Source organism: Prionailurus bengalensis, chromosome B1 (assembly GCF_016509475.1).
Source record: "Prionailurus bengalensis isolate Pbe53 chromosome B1, Fcat_Pben_1.1_paternal_pri, whole genome shotgun sequence".
Lineage (NCBI taxonomy): Eukaryota > Metazoa > Chordata > Mammalia > Carnivora > Felidae > Prionailurus > Prionailurus bengalensis.
This window is the reverse complement of record NC_057344.1, coordinates 98,153,364-98,169,912: the sequence shown is the minus strand read 5'-3', so window position 1 is coordinate 98,169,912 and position 16,549 is coordinate 98,153,364.

The following is a 16,549-nucleotide window of genomic DNA, read 5'->3' as shown; positions in this document are numbered from 1 at the left end:
TTTTTTAATCCCTTAACTTTCAGTCTCTGTTTATCCTTACATCTAAAGTGAGTTTCTTGTGGACAGCATTTCACTGGATCTTACCCACTCAGCTACTCAATGCCTTTTGATTGGGAAGTTTAATCCATTTGAAGTGATTTCTGATAAATGAGGATTTACTATTGCCATTTTGTTAACTGTTTTTGTCTCTTTGCAATTCCTTTATTCCTCTCTTGCTGTCTTATTTTGTTATTTGATTATTTTTTAACAGTTTGATTCCTCTCTCTTTATCTATTGTGTATTTACTATAGTTCTTTCCTCTATGTTATTTGAGATGTGTATAGGTCTTCTTGCAAAATTATAACCATCTATTTAAATTTGATAACAACTTAAGTTTAATTGAATACAAAAACTCTGTACTTTTACCCCCCCACACACACACACTTTCTTGTGTCAGAGTTTACTTATGTATGCATGTTACCAAATTTTTGTGATTTTAGTTATTCTTAAACTTTTGTCTTTTAACTTTTATATCAGAGATACAAGTAATTTGCATACCACATTACAATATTAAATTATTCTGTATTTGACTATATATTTACCTTTGCCAGTGAGATTTATATTTTCATATGTTTTATGTGTCTTCTATCCCATTTAAAGAAGTTCTTTAGCTATTTCTTATAAGTAAGATAAGTCTAATGGTGACAAAGTCCCTAAGTTTTTATTCTGGGAAAACACTTTATGTCCCTTCATTTTTAAAGGATAGCTTTGCAGAGTACAGTACTCTTTAGTTGACAATGTTTTTCTTTCAGTACTTTGAATATACCATCCCACTCTCGACTGGCCAGCAAGGTTTATATTGATATAATCCATTGGCAGTGTTATGAGGAGGATTTCCTTATATGTAACAAGTTGCTTTTCTTTTGCTGCTTTCAAATTTCTCTATCTTTGACTTTTGATAGTGTAATTATAGTGTATCTTGGGGTCAATCTCCTGAGTCTGGATATCTGTTTTTGAGGGATTTCTGAGTCTGGGTATCTATTTTTTCCCCACATTAGGAAAGTTTTTTGTTACTATTTTTTTTTAATGTTCATTTATCTTTTGAGGGGAGGGGGGCAGAGAGAGAAGGATAAAGAGAATCCCAAGCTCAATGGGGCTCAATCCCATGACCATGACATAATGACCTGAGCCGAAGTCAAAAGTCGGAAGTTTCACTGACTGAGCCACACAGGTACCCCGGTTATTGTCCCTTCCTCTCTCTCTTCTCTTTCTAGGAGCCCCATAATGTGTATATTGGTTCCTTTGATGGTGTCCCATTAATCGTGTAGTCATTCTTCACTATTTTTAAATTTTTTTTTCTTTTCCTCCTGTGACTAGATAATTTCAAATGACCTACATTTGAGTTTACAGATTCTTCTTCTTAAGTCTGCTGTTGAAGCTCTCTAATGCATTATTTAGTTCAGGGTTTGTATCCTTCAACTCCAGGCTTTCTGTTTGATTTTTTTTTTAATGTTTTCTCTCTGTTGAATTTCTCATTTTGTTTTTAGGTTGTTTCCTGATTTTATTAAATTATCTGTGTTCCCTTGTAGCTTGCTGAGCTTCTCTAGAACAATCATTTTGAAATATTTGTCAGGCCCCTCACAGATCTCCATTTCTTTGGTGTCAGTTACTGAAAGTTTATTGTATTCTTTTGGTGGTATCACATCTCCTTGATTTACTGTGTTCCTTACATACTTACATTGGTACTTGCACATTTGGAGAAGGAATCCCCACTTCCAGACTCTCTATACTATCTTCATTAAGGAAAGACCTTCACCTGAGGGGAGGGACTACAGAGGCACTGACTAGGAGACTATACAGAAGCATGCTGTGGCACCATGTCTGGTGGCATGCAGGTTTCTAAATGTGAGGAGTGGTAGCTCTGGGTCTTGGGGTCACAGTGACTTGGTGGCTCAGATTGTTATGGTCTGCACTGTAAACAACTCTGTGGATCCTTTGTGGTATACAATGACTGTGTGGGTCCTCAGAAATCCCTCCAGGCCCATTGGTGAGCACACCTAAGTAGGCAACAAGATTTCAAGACTGGTGGCATAAATGTGTGTGGCTACTAAGGATAGCTGTAAGCATGTGTGCGGTAGTGGGGACCAACAGTAAGGATTGGGGCTACATGTGTGTGCATACATGACCACACTGGTTAGACATGGGCTTACACTTAGCAGTAGGAGCCAGAGCTGGTGGCAGGGGCTCAGGCAAACTGAGTGCACACATACTGGCCACACTGTTTCCTGGGGCCAGGGCTCCTGCAGTAGCATTAGGTGGACTGGCTCCAGGGAGGTGGCATCTCAGGAAGCTGTAGTCTGTAAAGGCAAAAAACGTAGGATTTTCACTGGCGAAACTGCAGAAGGTCCATGGTGGCTGCAATCACTGTTCACTGGCATTGCCAAAGGCTCACTAGCAAAAGCTGCTGGCATTCTCTATAGAGCAGGTTGGTGTGGTCCACAATACTCAACACTGTAGGGTCCTCAGTGGTGAAAGCTACTGGATGTCCATGGCAGCCACAAGGGCTGTGAGGTCCTCAGAGGCAAAGGCCAGTAAGATTCTCTGCAGAGCAGGCCATGGTTGCTGTGTTGGCCATTACCCAACACATGGCTAAAGTGATGGTCCCCACCCTTCTTAGCAGTCTGCAGACATCTCAGCTATGCCAATTTCCCCAGCAGCCTGGGCGTGATAAAATCAAAGATTCTTCAGGCAATATCCCATAAGACTAGGGAAGGTGATCATTCATCCTGCTCTCCTTTTTCCCTATCAGAGGAACTCTTGGTGTTGGAACTGTACTAGCATAGGGGATGGGATGATGCAGGCAAGATGGAATTGTGCCACCTACACTTTCTGTGTATTCTTAGGGTTTGGGTTTTTTGTTTTGTTTTGTTTTGTTTCCTCCACTGTGTTGCTGCAGCTCATTAACTGGACTCCTGAGCTTTCCCAAAGCTATTTTCATTCATGAATAAGCTATCTAACTGCTTTCTGTGAGGAGATGAAGGCTGGGATATGTACTCTTCCATCTTGCTGATACCCATTTTTCTCTCTGAAATAGGTGTTTTGTTTTTGTTTTTGTTTTTGTTTTTGTTTATTGTTTATTTTTATTTATTTATTTATTTATTTATTTTTTATGAAATTTATTGACAAATTGGTTTTTGTTTTTTTTTAAAGCAAGGCATCTGGGTGGCTCAGTCGGTTAGGTGTCTGACTTTGACTCAGGTCCTGATCTCATCGTTCATGAGTTTGAGCCTCGCATCAGGCTCTGCGCTGACAGTGCAGAGCCTGGAACCCACTTGGAGTTCTGTGTCTCCCTCTCTCTTGGCCTCTTCCCCAGTCTCTCTCTCTCTCTCTCTCTCTCTCTCTCTCTGTCAAAAATAAATAAACATTTAAAAAAAGATTAATTCCAGTGAAAGTAAAGTTTAGTGGCTATTTCCCATTCTGCTGGTACCCTTCTAACAAGAAATTATTTTTCACCAACTTCAATCACATTGAAATCTGTTTTGTTTGACAGAATAAAGTTCAAATCCACGTGGCATTCCTACTATATTCTCTATATATTCTATTATATTAATAGAACAAATTAAAATGTCTATATTAAAAAATTATGGAGTTGGCTTCTGTGTATTTCAGCAAGAAAGACACATTTTCTATCAAATTTTAATGATATAAACAAAAAGAACCTTAATAACTATTTAATGAAGAAAACAAGTTTTTATATTCTGTGCCTAAGGCAACATGGAATAAATCTAGATTTAAAAATATATTAAAAAATCAGTAATCTTCCTAGTATTTCTAAATATCTCTATATTTTGTATTCTTCAGATGTTTGACTTTTTAAATAACGTGTTTTGTTCATATAACAAAATGACTAGGCATTTATTTCCTTGGAATTCTTTAGCCTTAAAGATCATTTTGTGTTACTTCCAGGTGCATTTTTTACTTCCACTATAAGATTTACTACTACATAATGCAGAGCCTTGACACTTGCAAAAATATTTTTAAAAAATAAAAACATCTTCAGTACTTTTGAATCATTAAATGTAAAATCTAGTAAAGAGATGGGAAAATTAAATTATTGAATGTCAATTAATAATAGTGCTGTTTCCTAATACTTTTAATACTCAATTTCTCAAATGATTACATAGGAATGATTCTCTTTGTTTCAGCAAGTTAAAGTGCTCTAGAAGTCATTTAATGCACTGTCTGCCTCTCTGAACACTTTCATACGCTTTCAATTTCTTTAATAAAAACATACAGAATCTAGTATTCCTCTAAATTGCAAGGGAGAAGCAAGGAAGACAGTGAAATAGAAAGGCAACATGAAAGGAACTGGAATGAGACAAACTCTGACAGGAGATGAAAGGAATAACATAGTTGAGTATATTTAGATGTAGGATCTTAGTATTTTTAAGTACCTACTGAATTTCTTGAATATTATTTTGGCTTCTTCCTCTTTAGTTTTCTTATCAAAAGGTAATGTAGTGCTGTGTAGTACATTTTTGTTAAAACTTTGTATTTCATTTGGAAATTTGAGCTACTTAGTTTCACATATGCTAGATAGTACAGTTGGATACTACTCATGAAGTCATAGCAGTTTATTGACTCTGATTCCATGCACTATGTCTCTTTGCATGCCTGAAGATATGCTACACAACAAAGTAAATAACACACGCATGACAGTCTCAAGGACAGATGCTCAGTGGGAAAAACTGTTCAACATCCAAGCCCTCCACTGTGCCCTAAAGCACCGCTATATAAAAGAGAGTGACAAGTGGATGGTAAAAGAAAAGGATCAGCAGGACTCCATCAGCTGTGACATGCAGCATAAGGAGATGACTGTTTATCAGTGTTGTGCTGAACTCCTGACACTGTTTTATGCTTTGGCTTGATAAATTTGATATCTATATCTCAGATTTTTCCAACTAGCAAGGGGTTTTCAAACACTGCCAGATATTTTTGTTGTGAGAAAATGCTGTGATTTCAAATGAAATTGTCCTTAAGGGAAAACTGACCTGAAGAAACATTTTGTAAATTATGTCATGGAAAGAAAATAAACTATTAGGGAAAGATGTGTTTCTTCACTATTTCTTGCGCTATTGTGACAGTGATAGATTTTTCATGGTGGCATTACCTGCAGGTTAGATTCATAATTATCTTTGGAGAAAATTTTGAACTATAATTATTTTTGGGCAAGGTGGAACTGTTTATATACTTGATTTATATCTTACCGGGATTTATAATTTCTTATCACTACAATATAAATAGGAAGGATACCTTAGTAAGTGTATGTTTATAGTAATAAGTTGGATCTCTTATAGTTGGTCTATATTTAATACATGATGTGCTTCTTACTGCAATATTCCATAACTGGATTAAATAAAAAATAATAAATATGAAACAACTGTTATACATACAAGTTTCTACTAATAAAAAAACTGCTTAATTTATAATTAATTCTTATTTTTGTAGACAAGAAGTTGGTGAAACTGAATCAGATTCAAATTCAATATTCTCCTAAATTAAATAAGATATTTTATGAAGTTTCTAGTTACCATTTTTTCCAATATATCTTACATAATTTAATAAACTCTATGGAATCAAAATAGTTTCAAAGACCTAATAAATAACTTTAGTGAAAGAAGATGGGGTCTCATAAATTAAGAAAAAACATGTCAGAACACGGGAGGAAAATTTAGAGGTAAAAGTCAAACAAAAATAAGCAAAAAATTCTAGATCCAAGATGCTGCATAGTTTCTATGTAGACTCTAGATATCTCATAAAGGTTACAGTTAATAACATAAATATACACTATTCTTAAAACGTTATATTGAAACATTTTTAAATACCCTGTTTTTCTAATTAACTTTTTATTTCACCATGTGAGATGATACTTGACTCATGAAATCAGTTTAATACTTTCAGTATGCATCACATAATAATATAAATGCTAGAATTCATGAAGATCAATAACTGTAATGAAAAATTTCATATAAATGAACAGGCAAGCACATACTTTTTAGCCTAATACAGACACATTCTTTTCAAAGATAATGGCAGTTAGAAAACATGTAGATAACATTAAGAAAAATGTATATTTAAACAATATGCTAAATAAATTTATTCAATAATTTATGTTTTCTGATAAACATTTATAATTAAACCAAAATTTGTCATTTATATCCAAAGTACCATAATGTGAGCTCAGAGCCCCAGTGTGGAAAAAAACTCATAGATTAATATACAAATTCTCCATTCAAATTAATTTTTGACAAAATTATACCAACATCTATAATATCCTTCTTAGACCATATATTATTTTAGAAGTTAGGAAAACCCAAAAGATAAATGTATTATATCTTTTTATACATATATACATTTTTAGACATATGTATATATGTATATACAGTAAAATCTTGGATTGCGAGTAACTTGTTTTGCAAAGTGTTCTGCAAGGTGAGCAAACATTTCTAATAGATTTTAACTTGATAAATGAACAACGCCTTGCAATACGAGTATTACACGACACTGTCACATGATCACAACTGAGTCAATGGTCTTCTCTCTCTCTCACTGTGGGATTATGGGTGATGGACAATACGATATCACATTTCTGTGAAATCCTCAAAAGAAGGCAAAAGTGTCACTGAATAGGCCCCTTGTTAAAATTGCACAAAAAGAAAAGATTCCGTTGAGCCAACAGATAGCAGTGATTCAGTTAGTGATAGTGAAAGTCGTCCTACACAATAACCCTCCTCTCTCTTGTCTCTCACACACCAGCCAGAAGGTTTTCTAAGGTAAGTGCAGGTTAACTTGTTTATTTTTCTTTATATTTTGTATTTTATTTATTATTTTGTATTATATTACAGTATTGTAATCATTTTTATATGAACAATTTTGGTTTGTGAACAAATCATGAGTTTCGATTATTTTTTTTATGGGGAAATTCGCTTTGATATACAAGTGCTTTGGATTACAAGTATGCTTCCAGGATAAATTATGCTCACAAACCAAGGTTTTAATGTACATGAAAAGGGTTGCAAGAAAAAAAGTACTATTAGTTATGACATTTAACTAAGGCTTAATTCATATGTCTTTTCTTAATAAAATCTCAGACACTCAAAACACCAATAACATTTGTCAAGAATTAGAACAAATAATAATAAACTGTGCATAGAACAATACAAGACTTCAGAGCAAAAGCAGTCTTGAAAAAGAAAAGCAAAACTGAAGGTATCACAATCCCAGATTCTAAGATACACTACAATGCTGTAGTAATCAATAAGCAGTGTTGAGAAACTAACAGCTACATGCAAAAAGATCAAACTGGACCACCTTCTTACACTACACACAAAAAATAAATTCAAAATAGATTAATGACCTAAATGTAAGACCTGAAACCATAAAATTCCTATAAAACAACATAGGCAGCAATTCCTTTGACATATTTATTTAGATATGTCTCCTGAGGCAAGGGAAATAAAAGCAAACATAAACTATATGTTTATAACAAAATATAAACTATATGTTTATATTAAACATATAGTTTATATATAAACATGTAGTTTATATATAAACATATAGTTTAATGTTTATATATGTTTAATATAAACTATGTGTTTATACATAAATATATAGTTTATATAAACTATATGTTTATAACAAAATAAAAGGCTTCTTCACAGCAAAGTAATCAATCAACTAAACAAACAAACAAAAAAAAACCTGTGGATGGGAAAAGATATTTCCAAATGATATATCTGATAAGTTGTTAATATCCAAAATATATCAAGAACTTATACAACTCAACACCCAAAAACCAAATAACCCAATTAAAAATGCACAGAAGACACAAACAGACATTTATCCAAAGAAGGCATACAGATGGCCAACAGACACATGAAAAGATGATTAACATCACTAATCATCAAAGAAATGTGAATCAAAACTATAATGACATATTGCCTTACACCTGTCACAATGGCTAGAATCAAAACGACAAGAAGTAACAAGTGTTGGCAAGGATACGGAGAAAAAGAACCCTTGTGCACTATTGTTAAGAATTTAAATTGGTGCAGTCACTGTGCAAAACAGTATAGAAGTTCCTCAAAAGAGTAAAAATAGGAATGCCGTATGATCCAGTAATTCCACTACTGGGTATTTACCCAAAGAAAATAAAAACATTATAATAAAAAAAATACATGCACTCTGTATTTATTGCAGCATTATTTGCAATAGCAAGGTATGGAAACAATCTAAGTGTCCATTGATAGATGAATGAATAAAAGTGTGGCATATATACACAAATGGATTATTACTCAGCCAAACAAAAGGTGAGATTTTGCTATTTGTGACAACAGTAAGTCAAATGGAGAAAGACAAATACCATATGTTTTCACTTACATGTGGACTCTAAAAACAAAACAAATGAATAAACAAACAAAAAGCAGAAACAGACCCATAAATACAGAAAACAAATTGATGGTTGCCAGAAGGGAGAGGATGGAGGGATGGCTTGAAGGGGAGTGGGAGATACAGGCTTCCAGTAATGGAATGAATAAGTCAAAGAGATAAAAAGTACATCATACAGAATATAGTCAATGGTATTGTAATAGTATTGTATGATAAAACATGGCAGCTACACTGTATTGTGACAAATGGTGCCTACACCTATAGAGGAGTAGAAACAGTATTGTACATCTAAAATTAATGTCACATTGTATATCAACTATACAATTTTTAAAAAGGTCCCTATTTGGAAGACCTTAGTGTCAGGAATAAATGGATCAAGTTGCATAATTTTTAAAAATGCATATTTAAATATATCTTGTGTTCCAAAATTAATTAATTTATTAATTAATTAAAATAAAAAAATGAAGGGGCGCCTGGGTGGCGCAGTCGGTTAAGCGTCCGACTTCAGCCAGGTCACAATCTCTCGGTCCGGGAGTTCGAGCCCCGCGTCAGGCTCTGGGCTGATGGCTCGGAGCCTGGAGCCTGTTTCCGATTCTGTGTCTCCCTCTCTCTCTGCCCCTCCCCCGTTCATGCTCTGTCTCTCTCTGTCCCAAAAATAAGTAAAAACGTTGAAAAATAAATAAATAAAAAAAATAATAAAAAAATGAAGACGGTCTGTTCTCAGATTGAGAAAAGAAATAGAATTTCTTATAAAGTGAGGTAAATCCATGGAATGATGATTATATATCTAAGGTATATACTAATAAATCTGTTATAGCTTTTTGTTGTTTTCAACGTAACCATATTTTCAAAAATATGGTTACACAGATATATAAATACTGGGTATTTATGGTCTCCAATACATTCCTTCAATTTAATAAAGGATGGAAAAAAATAAAATCTCAGTTGCTAACATTATGCTATATTCAACTAGATACGAATATACCAAAATAGAAATCTTCTAGCTTCATCCAACAGTTGGTTATTATATTTAACAACAACCAAAAAATCTGCATTGTGACAAAGTTTGTTTAAGATCTTTTTACGTAATTTTTCTTTGTTGAATTAATTAATTAAAGGAACATTTTATTGTTTATTATATGATTAGTCTGGTGTTCAGAGATCAACAATTAAAACGCTAGGATCCTTAAAAACCTACAACTACAATTGTATAATTCATACACAGAAGAAAACAAACTTCAATGAAATTCTGGGTTACAACATTTCTGTTCCTTGAGAATTTTTTTTTAATGTTTATTCATTTTTGAGAAAGAGACAGAACGCCAGCAGGGGAGGAGCAGAGATGAGGAGACACAGAATCCCAAGCAGGCTCCAGGTTTCATGCTGTCACCACAGAGCTGGATGTGGGGCTCGAACCCTCCTACTGGGAGATCATGACCTAGCCAAAGTCAGATGCTTAACCGACTGAGCCACCCAGGTGCTCCACCTTGAGATTTTTTTTTTTTTAATTTCCACAAACTCTTAAACTTAATGAAAATAATTAGTAAAACTCAGTGTGAAAAAAAGCCTTTTTTAAAAATGATTATTCCTTATATATCAAGCACAGAGGTATAATTACAAAAGTAATGGATTTAGTGTTAGAAAACCTGGAGTCAAATCCCACTTCCAACTCTCACAGAGAAATTTACTTAATTAGGCTAAAGCTAAATTTACCTACTTGTAAAGTAAGTATAATGGTATCTGTCATACCTCTTTTAGAACTTCAAAACTTTTCTAAAGATCAAATGAACTGCTTCTACAGAAGCACTATGTGAACTGCCAAATAATAAATAGAAATTATTTGATTACCACATTCACCAATAATATGATAAATGCATATATTAATATAAACTCTGGCATTTATACACATCAAATGCTAGTTTATATCTGTATGTTTTCAGTTCCTAGAAGCACAGATCATAGAAATAATTTTCTTAATTACTAAAACATATTAGGACAACCCCTCTCAAAATTATACAGCACACCACTTTTAGTTAAATATCCTAATTCAGCACTGTAAAGGAGTATTTATAATACTTTCATCACGTATAACTCTTCCCATGTTATCACTCAGAATTCTCAGATAACCCATACACTTTTTTAAAAGAAATAATATGCAAATTTTACAGTTTATCAGTGCAGTGTTCTTCTCCTGGGCCAATTTACTATATGTCATAGAGCAGAGGATAAAGAGAAGTTTAGTCACAGATCTACCATGAAATATGATACATTTAAAAATATTTGTTGTTTGGATAGGGACCAATGCAAACAGAAAAATTAACAATAAAATGAGTCCCTGGTAGAAGTAAATCAAATAAATCCTCCCTTAGGCTTCCCAGGATTGCCATAGTAAAAGGTATGCTAAAAAGAAGCATTCCAATTACAATTTCAAAATTATAAAACACCATAAGCAAAAGTCAGGAGACATAACACCAACAGACCACCAGAGCTTCAAATAGTAATCCTCTCAGATAAAACTATACAATAAGTATATTTAAAATAATTTTCACTTTTATGTGGATCCTGAGAAACTCAACAGAAACCCATGGAGGAGGGGAAGGAAAAAAAAAAAAAGAGGTTAGAGTGGGAGACAGCCAAAGCATAAGAGACTGTTAAAAACTGAGAACTGAGGGTTGATGGGGGGTGGGAGGAAGGGGAGGGTGGGTGATGGGTATTGAGGAGGGCACCTTTTGGGATGAGCACTGGGTGTTGTATGGAAACCAATTTGTCAATAAATTTCATATAAAAAAATACCAAAAAAAAAATAAAATAAAATAATTAACAACATAAGGAAAAGAAACAAAACATAAAAAGATTGGTGATTTGGGAGTAAAATATAAGCATAGTTTAGAATACAGGAAGACAAAAAGTAGAAAGTAGGAAAAAAAAAAAGCATCAAGGACAGAATGAGGAAACCCAAATAAGATTTCAAAAATGAAAGACTAGGGGCTGGGTGGCTCAGTTGGTTAGTGTCCAACTCTTGATCTTGGCTCAGGTTGTGATCTCGCGGCTCCTGAGATGGACGTAAGGTTGTCACACAGCCTGATTGGATTCTCTCTCCTTCTCTCTCTGCCCCTCACCCACTCACACATTCTCTCTCTTTCCATTTCTCTCAAAATAAATAAATAAAAAAAAAAGACTAGACAGAATACAGAGGCAAAATTTGAAAAGATAACACATTTAAGAGATTGCTTCATAAAACAACACAAACTGAATGAAATAAATGAAAAAAATCCAAAGCTAAATTTAGAGCAGCAAAAACTACAGAACCCAAGATACAAAAGGACTTCAAAGCAACTAAAGAAAAAACACAAATTATTAGGAAAGAATTATAACAAATAAAATGACTCTGATAGCAGGCTTCTCAAAAGGACAGAGAAGCCAGAAAAAAAAGGAATAATACATTTGAAGTGCTAAAAAAATATATTTTGACAATTAATACATACCCAGAAACATAATCAAGATGATAATGAAATTAAGGTACTTTCAAGTAAACAAAAATTGAGACAATTTGCCATTAATGTATTGTTACTCAAAAAACCACTAAAAATGTACATAGGAATAAAAAAACAGAAAAAAAACAATATTAAGAAAGGAAAATTAAGGGGTGCCTGGGCGGCTCAGTTGGTTAAGCATCAGACTCTTGATTTCAGGTCAGGTCATGAACTCACAATTCATGAGCTCAAGCCCCATGTCGAGCTCCCTGCTGACAATGTGGAGCCTGCTTTGGACTTTCTGTCTTTCTCTCTCTCTCTCTCTGCCCCTACCTGTTCATTCTCTCTCTCTCTCTCTCTCTCTCTCTCTCTCTAAATGAATAAATAAATATCTAAAAAGGAAGGAAAATTAAAATCCATATTGCTCATTAATATAAATCTAAAAATTCAAAACGGCAATTTAAATTCCACACTATATCTAAAAACAATAATTAAAAAATGACTACCTTTTCTTTATTCTAGGAATTTAAAGATTGGTTTTAGTTAGAAATTCTAGAAATACCCTTTATAACACTGGGATATTAAAAAAGGGAAATATGTGTATCCCATTAAATATACTTAAGACTCTGATAAAATTAAACACTCAACATGACAATAACTCTTAGTAAACTAATGATATAAAAAATACTTTAACTTAATAAACTTGATAAACCTAGGGTACTTGGATGGCTCAGTCAGTTAAGCATCTGACTCTTGATTTTGGCCCAAGTCATGATCTCACAGTTCAAGAGTTCAAGCCCCATATCAGGCTCTGTGCTCACAGTGTGCAGCCTGCTTGGGAAACTATCTCTCTTTCTCTCTTTGCCCCTCACCTCAAAAATAAATAAATAAAAATAAAGTTAAAAAATGAAAATAAGGGATGCCTGGGTGGCTCAGTCAGTTAAATGTCTGACTTGGACTCAGGTCATGATCTCATGGTTCAAGCCCTGCAACAGGTTCTGTGCTGATAGCTCAGAGCCTATGCTGATAGCTCTGTGCTGATAGCTCAGAGCCTATGCTGATAGCTCTGTGCTGATAGCTCAGAGCCTGGAGCTGGCTTCAGTTTCTGTGTCTCTCTCTCTTTCTCTGCCCCTCCCCAGCTTGCACGCTGTTTTTCTCTCAAAAATAAATAAACATTAAAATTTTAAAAATATATATAAATAAAATAATAAACTTGATAAACCTATAATCATATTATTTAAAGTAAGAAACATTAGAAACTACCTTTTAAAATTAGGAATAAGAAAAGTGAACACACTCACCATTTCTAGTCAACACTGTAATACACTGAAGGGGTAATGGAATAAAACTTCACACCAGATGGAAATTCAAATCTGTAACCAAAAATAAAGCAATAAAAAAATGACAATTATGTAGACAAATATGAGTTATATGTTTTCCCCTTCTCTCTTTTTAAATTTTTAAAAAGACAAATGACTGAAGAAAAATTATAAAGCTTTCCTATTTAATTTTTAACACAGATAAAAATATATACATATTCTCAAATATATATGAGAACATGTCACAGAGGAGGGAAGGCACTGTTAGATGGAATTAAACTGTTACAAGCTTCTCACACTTTACATAAGTCCATTATGAACACTAATTGGACCATGGTAACTTATAGATGCATTGTATAATTTCCAGACAAAATACTTTAAAATAATGTAGAGTTGTAGGGGCACCTGGGTGGCTCAGTCAGTTGGGCGTCCTACCTCGGCTCAGGTCATGATCTCATGGCTCATGAATTTGAGCCCCATATTGGGCTCTGTGCTGACAGCTCAGAGCCTGGAGCCTGCTTCGGATTCTGTGTCTCCCTCTCTCTCTGTCCCTCCCCCACTTGCACTCTGTCTCTCTCTCTCTCCCTCAAAAATAAACATTAAAAAAATAATAATTAAAAAATAATGCAGAGTTGTAGCTAAAATAAAGAGAAGAGGAATATTAAAAATATTTAATTAACATAAATGAAAATAAAAAATGATCAGAGGTACCAAAAACAGAGAAGACAGCATAAAGAACAAATTATAAGATTAGACCTATATTTAATCATATCAGCAATTACATTAAATATAAATGGACTACATTTCCCAATTAACATGCAAATTATCATGCTGAATTAAAAAAGCAAGACCCATATGCTATGTGTCTTTTGATATAAAGACACAAAGGGGGTCCTGGGTGGCTCAGTTGTTTAAGCTTCCAGCTTCAGCTCAGGTCATGATCTCATGGTTGGTGAATTCAAGACTTACGTCAGGCTCTGCTCTGACAGTACAGAGCCTGCTTGGGATTCTCTCTCTCTTTCTCTCTGTTACCCCAATTGTGGTCTCTCAAAATAAACAACAACAAAAAAGAAGCAGTTGATATAGATGCACAAAAATGTTAAAAATAAAAAGATAGAAAAAAGATAAAGTATGCAAAAAGTAAAGCTAAGAAGTCTGGAGTGGCAATATAAATTCAGGTAAAAACAAACTATCATAAGAAGTACTGCCAAAATTGTAAAAGGATATCTCATAATGACAAAAAGGCAAAGTACACACAATTAAACATGCAAACACACAAAACAATGTAACATTATTTCTAGATACATATATATGAAGTAAAGTGCAAATAGTGTCACTGGTCATAACATCACCAAGAAGAACAGAAAGGATGACATGTGGAGGATTAAAAAAATAAAAGGCTTCCACTTTATTTGTAATAATTGATCAAAGAAGATCTGAGGCTAACAGAACTCCTTTTTCATCTTGGCTGAACTTCAAAAGCAATATTGGACTAAAAAAATAAGCAAGTTTTGGGGTGCCTGGATGGCTCAGTAGGTTGGGCGTCTGACTTCAGCTCAGCGAGTTTGAGCCCCACATCAGGCTCTGTGCTGACAGCTCAGGGCCTGGAGCCTACTTTGTTCATGAGATTGATCTCACAGTTCATGAGATTGAGCTCTATATCAGGCTCTGTGCTGTCAGAACTCTGTGCTTGGGATTCTCTTTCTACCTCTCTCTATGCACCCCCCCCCAACTTGTGCTCTCTCTCTCCCTCCCTCTCTTTCTAAAAGTAAATAAACAAACTATTTAAAAAGTTTGAAATATTTGTCAGATGATAAATACAAAATTCAAAAGAGATTCCCTCTGGACAGGATAAATTTTAGAATAGGAAAAGGTACAAAGGTAATTTCAATCATAAAAACAATTGTTTATTCCTTAAAAATAATCCTAAAAAATGCAAATACTATATACCATTCAGATGTCACCAGCCTAGAAAAGTATGCATTAGTACTCAATGTATTATTCTTTATACTTTTCAATTTGAAGTATGTGTGTATATTTATATTACATTACAAAGAGTAAAAATTAGCCCACCTTTCAGCTCTGTCAGGTCTTCACCAGGAATAGCGTAAGCTACATTAATCTATTTTCTAGTTTCCAGAACATTTTGCATTTCTGTTTTACCAGCCTTATAATCAAACAAAACATCATTAAGATTGAGAATAAAATATAAAAACTACCCTCCCAAGGCCCATCAATGTTCCAGATAAAAGTTTTCATCATCTAAAAATGCAAAACATCTGTTTGTGGTTCTACTTCCTCTAAGCATCAAAACCATTACTATGTCTAATGCAGTTATGATCTTTAAAGTAATCACCTCCTACAGGAAAGTACAAGCATGACTTCTCCAGCAAATAAGTTAAACAATTCTGTCCAATTGTTTCCAAAGCAAAATAGTTTGTTGGTCAGTTCATACTGCTAATTATTATCCTCATGATAATGAAATAATCACATCACAGGAGAGAGGAAATCCCAAAATCACCATCATCCTTTCTAAATAACTGAATTAGACGAAAATCAAATGTGCTGGCAAACAAAGGAAGACTTTGACTATAATATTATTAAATCAGTCTTTTTCAATACAATACATATATTATCCTAATTTTGATATTTTACTATCTAGAATTAATGCTAATGCTCCAATCTGTGGCCAGTCACTAAGATATGTGTATTATTCATGCATTCTTTCAACTCCATTATTACTCTGTCTCCCTTTTTATGCTAAATAAAAGAGAGTAGAATCACATATACCTGTATTATAAATTAGCTATTTCATGCTCTGTATCTTTGTGGGTGGTGGGTTCATGGATTAATACATAGGTCAAAAATCACCAGGCTGGACAAGTTGAATTCATGAAACAAAAAAAGTTCTTCCTGATTACCAACTGTCAACCCAAATTTCTCTCCCAGAAGTAACTATGGTTATCAATTTACCACATATATTTCTAGATCATTTTATACACACATGGATACTGTTTCCTTCCTCTCCCTTTCTCTCCCTCTCTCTCAGTCTCTCTTCCTGTCCCCCCTCTCCCTCCCTTCCTCTCTCTCTCTCTAATTACCTAAGTGGCATGATGTTGTAGATATTAGCCTACAGTTTACAATTTCCACTATAATTTGGGGATATTTAACTGTCACTAGTATTCCACATTTTATCTACCCATTCCTTTATTGACTATTTTGTTTATTCTTATGTTCTATCAGGGAAAATAATATTTCAATAGTTTTTTTGTACATGGCTCCTTGGGAATATACAAAATGTTTCTCTAGAGTAAATATAAAAAAAATATT